General features: G+C 39.2%; 1 non-coding gene across 1 annotated transcript; it reads left to right on the forward strand.

Annotated features, from left to right (window-relative positions):
* The first annotated feature begins 2,758 nt into the window (after positions 1 to 2,758).
* Positions 2,759 to 2,831, forward strand: trnav-uac (transfer RNA valine (anticodon UAC)). The gene has a single exon. It is a non-coding gene; the product is annotated as a tRNA-Val (tRNA).
* Positions 2,832 to 13,752: the final 10,921 nt, after the last annotated feature.

Here is a 13,752-nt window from a genome sequence, read left to right on the forward strand (position 1 = left end):
TCCTGACATCGGATTAAATGATGTTTGCTATGATTTCAAAGGTGTTGATTAGCTTGTATAGTGTTGATTTACCCATTTATATAGGAACAAGAAATGTCTTTTCCCCTTCTACTTATTATTCTGTGCACTAATAGCTTAAAAAAAAAAGAAAAAGAAAAATGTTGGAAATTGCTGTCGACTGGCACAGGAATTGTCTTTGCTCTCTGTCCCAAAGGTTCACATTGAATTATTCAAAAGAGTCCTCTTGTACTCTGAGTCTGCATGGAGCTCATTGCAATATAATTTAAGCTCAAAGAGAGATTTACTACACACTAAGGAGCTCTTGATGAGCAGAATTCAATATGGAAACAGGGCTGTCCCCTGATCTTACTGCCCTGTTATTGTTAATTCATTTTTTAATAAACTCCCTAACTCTGCTGAAGGATTAATTAGTTAATTAGTGGACAAGCGTTCACGTTAATAAAGCCGATTTCTTGGTCAAGTATAACTTAAGCAACAGTCAGATTCAAGTGTTTAAAATACTACCGTGCACGATGAGTGTAACCTTAAAGTAGTATGCAAATTGAGTGCCTAAAATGATTAAAAGTCAGAAGTTGGATATATTTTGTAATTTCCTAAGAATCCGTATCTCGTAGAGAGGTATCTGTGGTCAAACATATTGTAGCAGGTTGCACAGCCTGCCAAGTCTCACTATGTTGAATTTCAGACATCCGACTGACGCGAATCATGGAAGGTATACAGAGAAAGAGCGTAGGAGGAGGACTATGGTTGTGTAAAGTGCATCTCCTGTATACACTTCAGTCTTTCATGTTCATTCTTTCCACTTTGGTCCGCACATGTACAGTACATATCATTCAAACTTAAGAACAACCTGAACTGTGACTTGAAGCCCACTGAAAACATGCAAACACTTAAAATGAAAACTGCTGGCAGAAAGCTGTCAGAAGAAAAACAACAACAAGGAAGCCTGTGGCAGATGTGAGCTTGTCATCTTGGTGATTGGACGTAAGAAGCCTTAAATGTTCAAAGATTGGACATCTGTTTCATACATGTGTTCATTTGTGAGGCTATTCACAGTTGATACAGATTTGTCTATTACCTTTATTTACGATGCCCAGCTGTAGAACAGCTTTGGTGTATAGCGCTCTAGCAGGATTTCCATGATCCTCCATGTACATCCAATTTTCAGAGGAAATAAAAGTATGTTCAGCAGCATATTGTGCATCGTTTTATTTAATAAAGGGACTTTTAGAGCTGGCTTTGCTCCCTTGCTTATGCTGAAGTAACATTAACTGTCAGCTCAGACGCTTGTTAGCTTCACATTTCACATTTCTAGTCATAACATGTATGTTTAATGCTGCTTTTGACCTGGACCGTGTGACTCCTTTGGCACTACAAAAGATAATAGCTTTTCATCTGGAACAACACACAACCTATACCTTACCTTTACTCACAGATCCAATATAAGTGGATTATTAAAAGCAAACAAACAAAAAATAAAAAACACATCTACACATCAATTGAGTATTTTTTTTTTATCTCCCCCGTGGTGTTGCACAATAACACAAAATAAATAATATCTTCTTCTGACCAGAGTGTGTTTATGACAGATTTAACCACATTATCTCCAGTGATTCCCATTTAACAGCTGCTAGACCACCATCATCCAGCGACCTATGTGGATCATGATTATAATTAGCATTGCTCCGAGTCACTGCTCTGCTCTATTTCATGGATTTCTATGCATTTCAATCAATGTTACACCTGTTGGAAGGGGTGTCTATATCCAATACACTTATTACCTGACTTTCATTTCTTAGATATCTTTGGGTCGATACACATTTGTCCGTTTCGGTATAGGTTGTAATTTCAAATAATCCGTCAGCTTCAGATAAGATCAGCCGGCAGCATTTTATTATGCCATCTTGCGAACTGGTTTTGTCAATGTTTTTCGGCACAGTGTGACCACTGACCTCCTAGCAATAGCAAAAATTCAAGAGTTATAACACAAAAATCAAAGACTTGATTCACTCCCGATTCTATATTTGACCTTGTTTTTTTCTGCATATCCGAAGTATTCGACCTCTCCATTTTATTGCCAGGGTTTACCACAAAGAAACGTCAAGTGAGTGACTGAATTGCTTCCCTCCCACACCACTAGTGTCACTCAAAAAGGGTCACGACTTCCAAATAATACTCACAAAAGTCAGCTTTTCTTTTCTATACTTTGTGTAGCGGAGTATTCAAGAGGTTGTAAAATAAGCAGCACCTTATAACAAAAACGATAACTTAGCAGGTCACTAAAATAATAATAATAAAAAAAAACACTACAACAGAATCTCCATCAGCAAGCTACATTTCCTTCTTCATCAAACCATGAAACATTGAAAATGAAAAATGCTTCCTGTCATTTTGTATTTTCCTTCAGATTCAGTAAAGTAGCATGTAGCAAGTGTGTGGAACAACCAGTAATCCCTTGTGATAACTGCTGATATCATTAAAGGAATCATCTACCCCATCCTTAGCCCTAACCGTAACATGAAAATGAGCCCAGCATGACAATTCTGTTCATATGCACTTCAATGGCCTTTAGTCGTGTTACATAAACATATCATATGAGCAAATCTGTCGAGATGACGTGCCAGTTTGTTGCACAAAACCAAAGAGTAAACCTAACCTAACAAATCAGAATCTCTAAAAGGGAAGGATGTTCTAGCCATTTCGTCTTTGTAAAGCCAGACCCAGACATCCAAATGTAGGTTCCATAGTGTAGTGGTTATCATATCTGCTTTACACGCAGAAGGTCCTGGGTTCAATCCCCAGTGGAACCAGTAGAGAACCTTTAATTCTTTAATGTGAGCATTGGTGGTTCAGTTGTAGAATTCTTGTGCCACGTGGGAGTGTGGGTTCGTTTCTCGGCCAATGCAGCATAACTTTCAAGAAATTCCTTCGTGATTAATAAAGTTTTATCTTCTTGTATCTTAATTATTTTTGTATTCTATACAAAGAATGAGCCTGTAGACTTGAGTTGGCTTTCCAGACAGCACTACATGCAGAAGGGATGCATTTAGATAGACATACAACCAGTCAGAGAAAACAAAACATGTGACATATAGCAAAGTGACAACATGACTATATCAACAGAAGAGTCCAAGATGTTAGCAATTCTGCAAAATATTTTTCAATGAGACAAGAAGCATAAACTCCATCACATTTAGATAAATAGTTCCAGAAGGTAGAATAAGGTTTGTACCAAGTGGAGAGGGATTCTAAACCCGTTTCAGGAAGAGAATTTTTGCATAGTGTCTGGCCAGGTTAGTCTTTGTAGAAAAAGACAGACATACAAGGCACTTTTACTAACACCATACAAATGAGCACTACTCTCATCGCCCATACCTCCTGCCTCCTCCCACAGCACTGACTGATCTAAACCATGCACGATGGTGGGCCACAGATTTGCATCCGTGTGTCCTTCTGAATCTCAGAAGAAACCAGCTGTCACAAAGGTCCACACAAATGTCCACATCCAGTCCCCAAAAAAAAGCATAGCATCGACACCATTGTAAGTCAAGCAACTGCAGAAACATTGCTGCAAAGTCTTTAGAAAGCCTGTGCTTGAGAACAGAAAGGCAACAAATTCCAGCTGCAGGCTATTGACAGAAAACACAAGCATCTAGCTTAAAAAAATAAAACAATCTAAAGATAGCTGCACACATGGAACCATTGGTGAACTGACTTTAAGTAAAGCTAAAGTGTCAATAAAACCTTTTTAGTGCCAGTGATGCTCATGGTTGATCTATACTGGCTAAGCGTCAGGTTCATCAGTTCAGTCATAACACTATGATATTAATGGTCCAAACCCGAGCATATGTGTACATGTGAATGCTGTCATTGTGTTACTGATCTGTGTCTGGAATGCTGAAAATCTCAACGTCTCCTCAGTGTAACATCTCTTCATCAGCCGTGTAATGATATTTTCTATTTGTGCTTGTTATTTGCCAACAAGGGCTCATTTTCATCACTTTTTACACCAGATGTAAATAACTGTCAGTCTTTTTTTTTCCTTGTTCCTTCTTCTTTTTCTCATCTCTGTTACATCTCCCTTTTTAATCACCAAGTTCTCGAGGGTTTCTTTTTAACTCCACGCTATAATGAAATGAATACATTTTCCAAAATAACTTTCCCAGACTGTGCATCATTATGATGAACTGTGCTAACACACCAGGCACAATATCACCACCACAAATTGCCCTTGAGAATTCGCTATTCTGTAATATATCCTAACATTTAAAGAAAAAAAACAGCCAGGCGTGTAACTCAGGCTTATACCCGTTTCCTCCAGAGTATATACCGCAGGAATACCCATGAGCCAGAAAAGCATCTGCTGGTGGAGTTAAACCCATCCAGCAGCCACTGTCAATGCAGGTCCCGCTGGGCCGAGCAGAAGCCAGTGATAGACATCCACACCTTTAAAGCATCGTGCTACTTCCTGCCCCTAATCACAAATTCTCTACGATCAGACCTGCTTTTAGAGATCCAGGCTATTCCTTCAGCATCTGAAACAAATGATTCTTGTTAATGTGGCGAGCACATGAAAAGGTTTTGAATAAATCACTCAGTTCTAACAATAAACTTCTTAAAGATTCATAAAACAAACCTGGCCTGTTGTTGTCTTATGTCATCAGACGCTATTTTTTATGTCAGTTTGAGCAGTCCAAATGCAGAAATGTAAACATATTTTTTAGACTCGAGTAGTCTTCAGAATGACCCTTTTTTCCAGGCTAGATAACAGCCAGCAGCCATAAGTAACAATACACCCTACCAGACATCCAAAGTTGTCTGCAGTGTTGTCAGAAAAGCCACTGTTTGAGAACAGTGCTGTTCGATACGTCATGATTTGATTTCTCTGAGCATGGCAAGTTTCAAAGAGAAATACTAAGACAGAAAGGAAAGGCTGGCAGCCTGGAGTAGAGAAATGTGAAACCTCCTCCATAATGGGGGAGGAAAGATCGACAGTTACCGTGTCACTGCTTGTCAGAAAGAGGAGTGGAGGTATACTGCAGTGCCTGAGTTGTTCTCAAAGTAGTTTTACATGGTACCTTCTACTAGCTGTCGGAGGAACACTAGGGAAAAGGAAGAGTTCAATAAAGGATGTAGACTGTTGGCCACTGCAACCGGTAAAGCGGGGAGTCGTGGTGGAGTGTCAGATCATGATTTGTTACTACCAAAGGCTAACTTTGTACTTCACATGCACAGAAGATCAAATTCCACATGATTGAATCAGGTTTCATAATTACACATATTGTGTAAAATGTGATAATAACTGTGTGTTCCGCTTGAACTTGGAAGATGAATCCTGGAGTCCTGGTATAAACTCAAAAATTCTTCATCAACCTTGACCTCAAAATCCAAGATGGCTGCTGTACACAGAGATAGCAGCAAAGGCTCTGTTCATATACTGTTTTAGCACTGAATATGAAGGTAAAAGGAAAGTGAATATTGAACATATACTGACTGCAAATGAATGGATGAATGAAAGGTTGCTCAATATCTGCTGTAGGTATAAATAGGCAGTCATTTATTTAGTCATTTAGGCAGTCATGTATTTTCACTTTGTTTAGTGCAACAAGAAATGCAAATACATTATGTACAATACACTTGTATCAACATAAACAACACAACCAATCTTTTCCTGGACATCAATAATGGCATCTATGGTTGCTAAAAGGAGGTGTGACTGTGTGTGTGTGTGTGTGTGTGTGTGCCTTTATAAAATTGTACACAAACAATTTCACAACACGGAAATCTATTTAAAATTCTAATCTTACCATTGTATCTATTCCTGGGCCTCCTTTTGCATTTTCTCTTTGCATTATGTCCAGATATAGCTCTACTGCATACATGCATGCAGAACAGCTACGTTGTTCCAGCTCAGAGACAACGTGCTGAACAATAGCATTTTTGCTGGTATTTTTCTATATGTTCAAGACCAATGGATCAGGTTGTTATTATTATTATTATTGAAGGGTACTAGGTATGTAGCGATTGTGACAATTGTAGCATGACTTGAGTCTTTATTGTGTCTCTCCTATAGAGGGCAAGGATGCAATATATAAGTCCATACTGATTGGATGTCTAAACTGTGCCATGGCAACTCTGCTTCCACGTCATCCTCAAGAGAATGAAAATACATAGAAAAATAAAATAATAACATGTCTGTTTCATGTCAAGTGGTGTAGAAAATATAACAAGGAAACAGCTATGAGGATGATTTTATACCAACAGAGTGAAATGAAAAAAAAAACAAAAAAAAATGTTGCTTGGAGAAGAGATGAATGGCCTTATTTATAATAGCCTCCCACCACATATGCTGCATGCAGCATGTCCACGCGTACTGTAGTTTTCAACAAAAAGAAGTTACATAACGTGAAATCCACTAGATGAATAATAACAAATAAAATGATATGTGGGTCACCCGATGTTGAAAGGAGAGAAAGCAGTGTCCTCCATTTCATCTATTCAAAGCACGGAAGACATACAAACAAGGGGAGGGACAAAAAGGTCTCTGTTTTTTAATGATAAATACTGATTTACCTCATGAAGTACACCTTGGGACAAACGTGGACACACATTTGTTGACGTAATACACACAGTGTCAAATTCCTTATTGTACACACACAACTGGACACTGTTACATTCCGGTTCCTACAGTACTACCTATAGAACTGCCCAAAACAGATTTCTATATTATAATGTGTGCAGCAACGCCCATACATATGGCAAGACAATGCTGATAAAAGACAACAGGTCACCGATGACCCCTGAAACAACAACATCTGATTGCATGTGTAAAGATCGACAAAGTCCACATATGTATGAGAAAAACAGAATAACCCTAATCAAGAGTTTTAGCCTTTAGGAGTAGATTCTGTATCTACTTACTACTTTAACAAGCTTTTCTGCTGACAAATCCCACCCTGTCTGGGAGATTTTACTTCCACTTATGCACAAAAGCACAGCAGCTTGCATACATAAACACCGCTTCTATCAATCATTCTACATATTCAACCACTACTGTCGTTTTGTTTCTTATGAACCGGAAGCATGCGATACAGATATTGATCTGACCACTTTTTCAATGTTTATCCAGGACCTTGCCATACTTCCTCCCTAGCCACATCCTCTAGCTCTTCTTGAAGATCCCTCTAGGCTATAAAGGATATGTAATATGATCCATGTTGTGTGTTCTAGGCTTTTACCAGCTTCTCTCTGTCTGACTGGTTTCACCTGGCCATTAGGGAGTCTCCAGGTATCTGGAAGTATCCGGGGCAGAAACCTTAACAGGTATGACAACCTGCTCCCTACTAATCTGTTATAAAAACTGCATTTACTAATAATAGTTACATGATCAAACACAAAATATAGTTAAAATCTGGATCAAGGTTGGTGTCATCTTTTAAATCCGGTGTTGTTTTGATGAAAATCAATATTTACTGCTGTGTTGAGACGGCTCCCTCACTGCAACCGATGCACAGAAAACATCAGAGTATATGAGAGTAGGACTATCCATACATCATGCTGACGTTTACTGAATGTGGCGCAGTGCTTGGCATGTGTTTTATAATGGATGTGAAGGAGGAAGGGAGGCAGCAGGAGGTGAGATCCCCAGTGAACATAAAGGTGTCAGTTTGTTACAGTGACTCAAACGCACCGTGTACAGACGCTCAGATAACACAGAGGATTGTTAGTCAGCCTCTCTACCACAGACTGATTGGTGATAAAGACCTTTCAGGGCACTTCAGGCTGTGTGTGTTTCTGACTTTTGCCCTAAATCCCTTCTGCATGGTCAATTATTTGTTGCACTTGTATACTATTTGGATGTCTTTTGTTTTTTTTTGGTGTCTGACAGTGATGTGCCACACCCAAAAATTGGCTTATGAAATCATTAAGATCTGAAGAAATAACAGCTGTAAAGTCATACAAGTATGTGTGGTATTGTGGTTTCTTACTGCAGCTATAGCATGCTATATTGAAGCACCTGCTGCTTTCTACCAATTTTCTAGGAAGTCATCTTTGGACAACATTTTTTAGAGAACTTGGAGATGAATCATCCATCACATCTATCACAGGCAACAAATCACACTGCTTTTCACTAGCACCTAAACCTTATCTATTGGTTCTACCCAGCATGTTAGTAGCAAGTCCCAAAAGAAAACCACCTGCAAATCAATTTTGGTGCTTTGCTGTGCCCGAAACATGTCAATCTCTGCTAACTAGATGACCAGGCAGGAAGTCAGATGCAGGTTGGTCTTTGGACCACGACGATCTCCTGAATAAGCATCTCATTTGGCTGCAAGCACCAGGCCTTGTGTTTTGCCTCATGCTGGTAGCCAGAGGCAGGGACAATAGGAGGATGAGGAAGCTTGGCTAGAAGCCAGGGATCCATGCAGGTTTGAAAGTATCTAAAGAAAACTTGAGGAAAAACAACACAAACATCAATTGTTGCACATTAAATTATGGCGTTTGTTGAGCCAACATCCACTTTCAAACATGCGTGTCTGTTTCAGAATAAACATCCTATACATGAAGACTGGTTTTTACACTCAAAGTACTGAAAAGGTGAACAAAATAGCAGGTCAGTGAAGAAGAAAAAAAAGATAATGGATCCTCACTCTTTCTCTCTCTTTAGATTCCATTTTCAAAAATCATCAGTGCACAGCTTGCAGTTCAGAGTGCAGTCAAGAGGTCTGTGGTGTAACAGCAGCTCTGTTGGAAACAATACATTACCACGAGGTGTTGTGTTTGTGGCTGGTATCGGTCCCGGCCAATCAAATCACCTCTTACCCTTCCCTTTAAAAGCAGTAATTACGGCTGCGACAATTTGAGTCCATTTTGCCGGATAACATGGTCTGGAGTGGAAACAGCACATCTTCCAAGAAGAAAACACCGTCTGTGGTCAACATGAAATCCAGTTATGTTACCCAACACACCGACAAATCCAATAAAGAAAAAAGCCACAGAAGACTCAAAACACAGTTTGGATAGAGGAAGGTGAGCATCCGGCTGCATAGTCACCAGTCACTACAGGATAAAGCTGCCCTCACATGAAGCACCATGACACACACCGTCAACTACAAGTAGGTTTCACCATATTTACCTTATACACATCCCATTCATGCAGTGTTTGAAAGAAGTCTGTATTTAGGCATTAAAAAGGTCTTATGAAACAAGATCGACATGTTGTAATATGAGAAATGAAGGCAGTGAGTGGTTTTTAGGATAAACTATGCTCGGAAATACAAGCTTATCTTAGAATATCTCTGCTTTTGCTTCTTTGATTTTCTCCACTCTACTATAAATCTTTCTCTTACAAGTCCTTTTTTGTGGAATACCAAATCACTGGAGTACTCCTTTAACAAAGAGACACATTTATTTCAGATCTTTTTCAGCTTTTAGGCTGTGAAAAGTTACAGGGGTAAACATTAAATTAAAGAAATGTTCAAGGTTTTTAAGATTTTTAATAAGAATTATCCTCAAGTACTTCACACAGTAAAGCTGCAAATGCAACACATAAGCTTTCCTTATCTCACTAACATCTCCCATGTTGTACTGTAGCAGATGACACGAGTCACGACAATGGCATAATCTTTGTCTGTTTTCTTGGACGCCTGCCTGTGTGAGTTTAGGTGCTCAAACACTTGAATAACAGCAGAAGCAGCTGACGACTAAATAGACCACAGAATGCAATCATATCACTTCAGTGGTGTTGAAACGGTTCAGCTTTGCAGACAGTGCAGCATACCATGTTGTATATAGACGTCATCTGAACTACCCCTCAAAACCTCTACAAGAATATGTAATGTATGAATTACTATCACTACACAGCACTATGAGCGACAACTTGGTGCCATTTTCAACACGTCTTCATGAAAAATATAATCTATATATATTCAAGTTGATAATACATGGACGATAAACCATGTGTCATATGTAGATACCAAGTTGCCATGGTAGCACATCACAATGTTTGGTTACTGTTAGAGAGTTAGAGTTAGAGACAAGAACTCATTTCTAGTAACTCTAGCCAGAACTAGCCACAATGTGGCTGCATTTCGCATGAAAGATCAAGCTAGTGCAATACTAGTAATTTACAAAGGCTGATGATTTCAACAGCCCTGCGATGGACTGGTGACCTGTCCAGGGTGTATCCCGCCTCTCACCCATAGATAGCTGGGATAGGCTCCAGCCCCCCGTGACCCTGCACTGCAGGATGAAGTGGGTGAATAGATGATGGATGGATGATTTCAACACCAGGATTTTTATATTTGAAGATACAATATATTTGAAGGTGATGAGTTCACCAAGCCAGATAACAAAGAAATATGGCATTCAGCCTCTGCATTACAATAAATATAAAGATGCATTGGTACACAGCTGAAAGTCAACATCACAATATACTATATATACATAATTAAAATATATAATTAACATAATTGTGAATGACTCATAGGAGCAGAGAGTAATCTTCCTTCCTAGCTCCGCTTTGGTTGTCATAAGGGACGTTCATGCCACATAAAGATGTTTTACACCAGGTGCCACAATGAACTAGAAACATGGGAGCTTTACCATTGATTTTCTCTGTGGGTAAGCAGAGCTGAAATACTGTTGCCCCAATTTGTTTGGGTTCTTTTACTATTTTATGCTGTCTTTAACAGTTTATTGATGTATGTTTACTTTTGTGACAGTAAAAAAACGCTGCAAAACAAATATCCATTCCTCAAAAGAACACTCTGCATAATTATTTATCTAACCATAAATGCATTTCCACAGCTGAACACTGCTCGACAAAATCTGGTGAAAGCCTACAAGGGGGTAGTGGACTGTGAAATTTTTATGATAGTGCCAATTTAGTCAATAAAAGCAGATGTATCGCCTGCTGAGCTCTTCCATAAGTAAGTGTTCACCGACTGAGTGAAGTGTCATCACTTGGCTGGGACAGGAGCATCCTCGGGGCTTTTCTTGTGAAATCGTCATCCAGCACTTCTTCCTACACACCACTCTGACACTCCACACAAATGTCACTGTACATTAAAAGGGATTTGTGCCCACCAGTGATGGAAGTTTCTTCCAAAAGTAACATGCAACACACTTTGTTAAGTAAACAGAATGAAACTGCAGGGAGTAATAAATAGCAGAATACCACAGATGTATGTGTTTTTGCTAAAGCTCTTTTTTTTGGGACCCATGGTGCCTCCTCCCAAGAAACATACATACTGTGTGTGTGTGGTGACCTTCTTCAGGTCAGGTTTGGTTGCTGACACGGCTGGTCAGTTGGTGGTTCAACCTCTTGAAAATGTGTATTTTAGATATGTCCCAAAGCTAAAATGTAGTTTTTCGAAAACCTAACCACAAGTGTGAGCCCACCCACACAGAGTCCTTCCATCATCCACAAATTTCACAGATCACACAAATAAAAAGCCACCTGCCAACACTCACAATGACTATTACAACAAACTAAGTGGAGGTAAATCACTGGGAGGAGATGAATCTACAGAAGCAGACAATGCAACAGGAATAACTTTGGATAAAAATGATGTTGATGAGTCGTGAAGGAAGTATTCTGAGAAAGTGGTGAAGCTTTATATATAAAAATACTCATTTACAAGTCTGTGTACTGAAAAGGCCTGAAAAATGAAGTTAAAACATCAATAAAATAAACAACTACCTGAAGTTATTTCTCTTTTTTTTGCATTTATCATGTTCACATCTTCAGTCTAGATGACTTCTGAACAACAAAAGGAAAGCATGTGTGGAACACCTAGGGTCTGTGACAGCTGACATGTGTCCATTAACAGCCATGTAAATGGTCAAAGTGTCCTTGAGCAAGGACTTGAACCTTTGCTGTATACTCTCACACCAGCGTTAGTCTGTCTGGGTAAGAGCTTCATCCGCAGTTAATCTGTGAAATGTATGTAAATGAATGTCAGTCATTATGGATCCGACTCTATCTTCCAACCTTGTGAGTGTAATGAAATCATTTTAGGGGACAGCTACAGGTACCAGCAGACCTCTCATACCTTTGATGTTGACTTTCACAAGCTGACTCAGTACTCATCCTTCATTCTCGAGTGACACATAAAATATGTACACGTAGGATTTAATTATTGCAAAGATTAAAGAGTGTCCCAGCACTCCACATTTTATCATCTTACATTAAGAAACTGCAGAAAAATGTTAGATCAGATGACGGTGTAAGGTATTGCTTTTGTGTTTTTTTGTTTTGTTTTGATCCAAGGATTGCATTCAGAGAAACATCTGTAATGTAGTAATAACCAAGAACCCGACAGAACCTCTGAAAGGATGGAGATCTATCAAACAAATGCCATCATTATTAATTTACTTCTCTTCTTTCCACTGAAGCAACCATATTCCTTGGAATATTCTCCTCCTGCAGTCATTAAGCAGCAGACACCCACTGCACTCAACAGGAATCTGAAGCCTTTCTACAAAAAATAAGCAAACTGAAAACTTAACACAGTTCTAAATAATCTCCTACCAGCATGTGTTTTAGACTAGTAGAATTATTTGCCCACTTCAGTTCCAGCTTTGAGAAAACTTGCTGCAAAACAATTCACATGGACTCAGGAAGCAGAATACACAGCTGCACCTGCTCTAGCTCTGCACTGTATAGAACAGTATATATTTCAAAATGAATGACATTCTTGATGTTCTTTGTGTGTGACTTGAAGCATGCTGGTTCAGTCAGTCATAGGTGAGAAAGTCATCATGTCAGGTGTTATTTCATACTGTGAGGTGGTCTAAGAAAAACCACCTGTCTTTATTCGTAGCCTAGCCTGCCCAGAAAAAAGAAACATGGTCATCTTTCCAGGAGATCATGTTGTTTGTGGTGAGACTCGTCACCGTGATGTGTAGAGAATGTGAAAATAAGAATGTTTTGGACAGATGTTGTGCCGAACACGTTCCACATAGGCGTGGAGACTTCAATCAGACAAATGAAACAGAAAACATTCCAATATTACATATCTGAGAGTGGCAAGAGCATGTCAACCATTGCTTTCAGTATCTGCTGTGACCTTTTGTGCAACAACAACAGCAACTAAACATTTCCTCGGACCACTGATCCATGTTTCACACACCCTTATACTGGAACCGAGTGTCATTCTCTCTATAAACATAAGGTCTTCTATTTCAGTGTCATCTGTCCACAAAGTATTTTCCCAGCAGCCCTCTGCTTTGACCACATGATCTTTATCAAACTGCAGACCTGCTGCAGTGTTGTTTTTGGATGCACACCATGACTGTTTCATTCATCAACATTAACTTTAACCAATGACAGAGAGGCCTTTAGCTGTTTACGGGTTACCCTGGGCTTCTTTGTGACCTTGCATTCTATCACATGACTTCTTTTTGGAGTGAACACAACTGTGGAGGCTAACAGTGGTTTCTTCATTTGTGCATAATCTGTCTGTCTGTGGATTTGTGGTGTCCAGACTCTTTTCAGAGATGGTTGTGTCAACAACAGCTGTTTGTATGAGGTCCCCTGATTATGTCATTATACACTTCTACAAACACATGTTGAGAAGATCAGACTTTGATAGATCACTGTTGTTTAAAGTAAAACAGGACACTCACTGACACGTATTGATTCAACAGACCTCTGAACACATGGACTCTAATGTGTAATCACTCAGGTTCATATATTTTTGACACTTACAAATATATATACTATTG

The sequence above is a fragment of the Parambassis ranga genome, chromosome 20 (genome assembly GCF_900634625.1).
Source record: "Parambassis ranga chromosome 20, fParRan2.1, whole genome shotgun sequence".
Taxonomy (NCBI): Eukaryota; Metazoa; Chordata; class Actinopteri; family Ambassidae; genus Parambassis; species Parambassis ranga.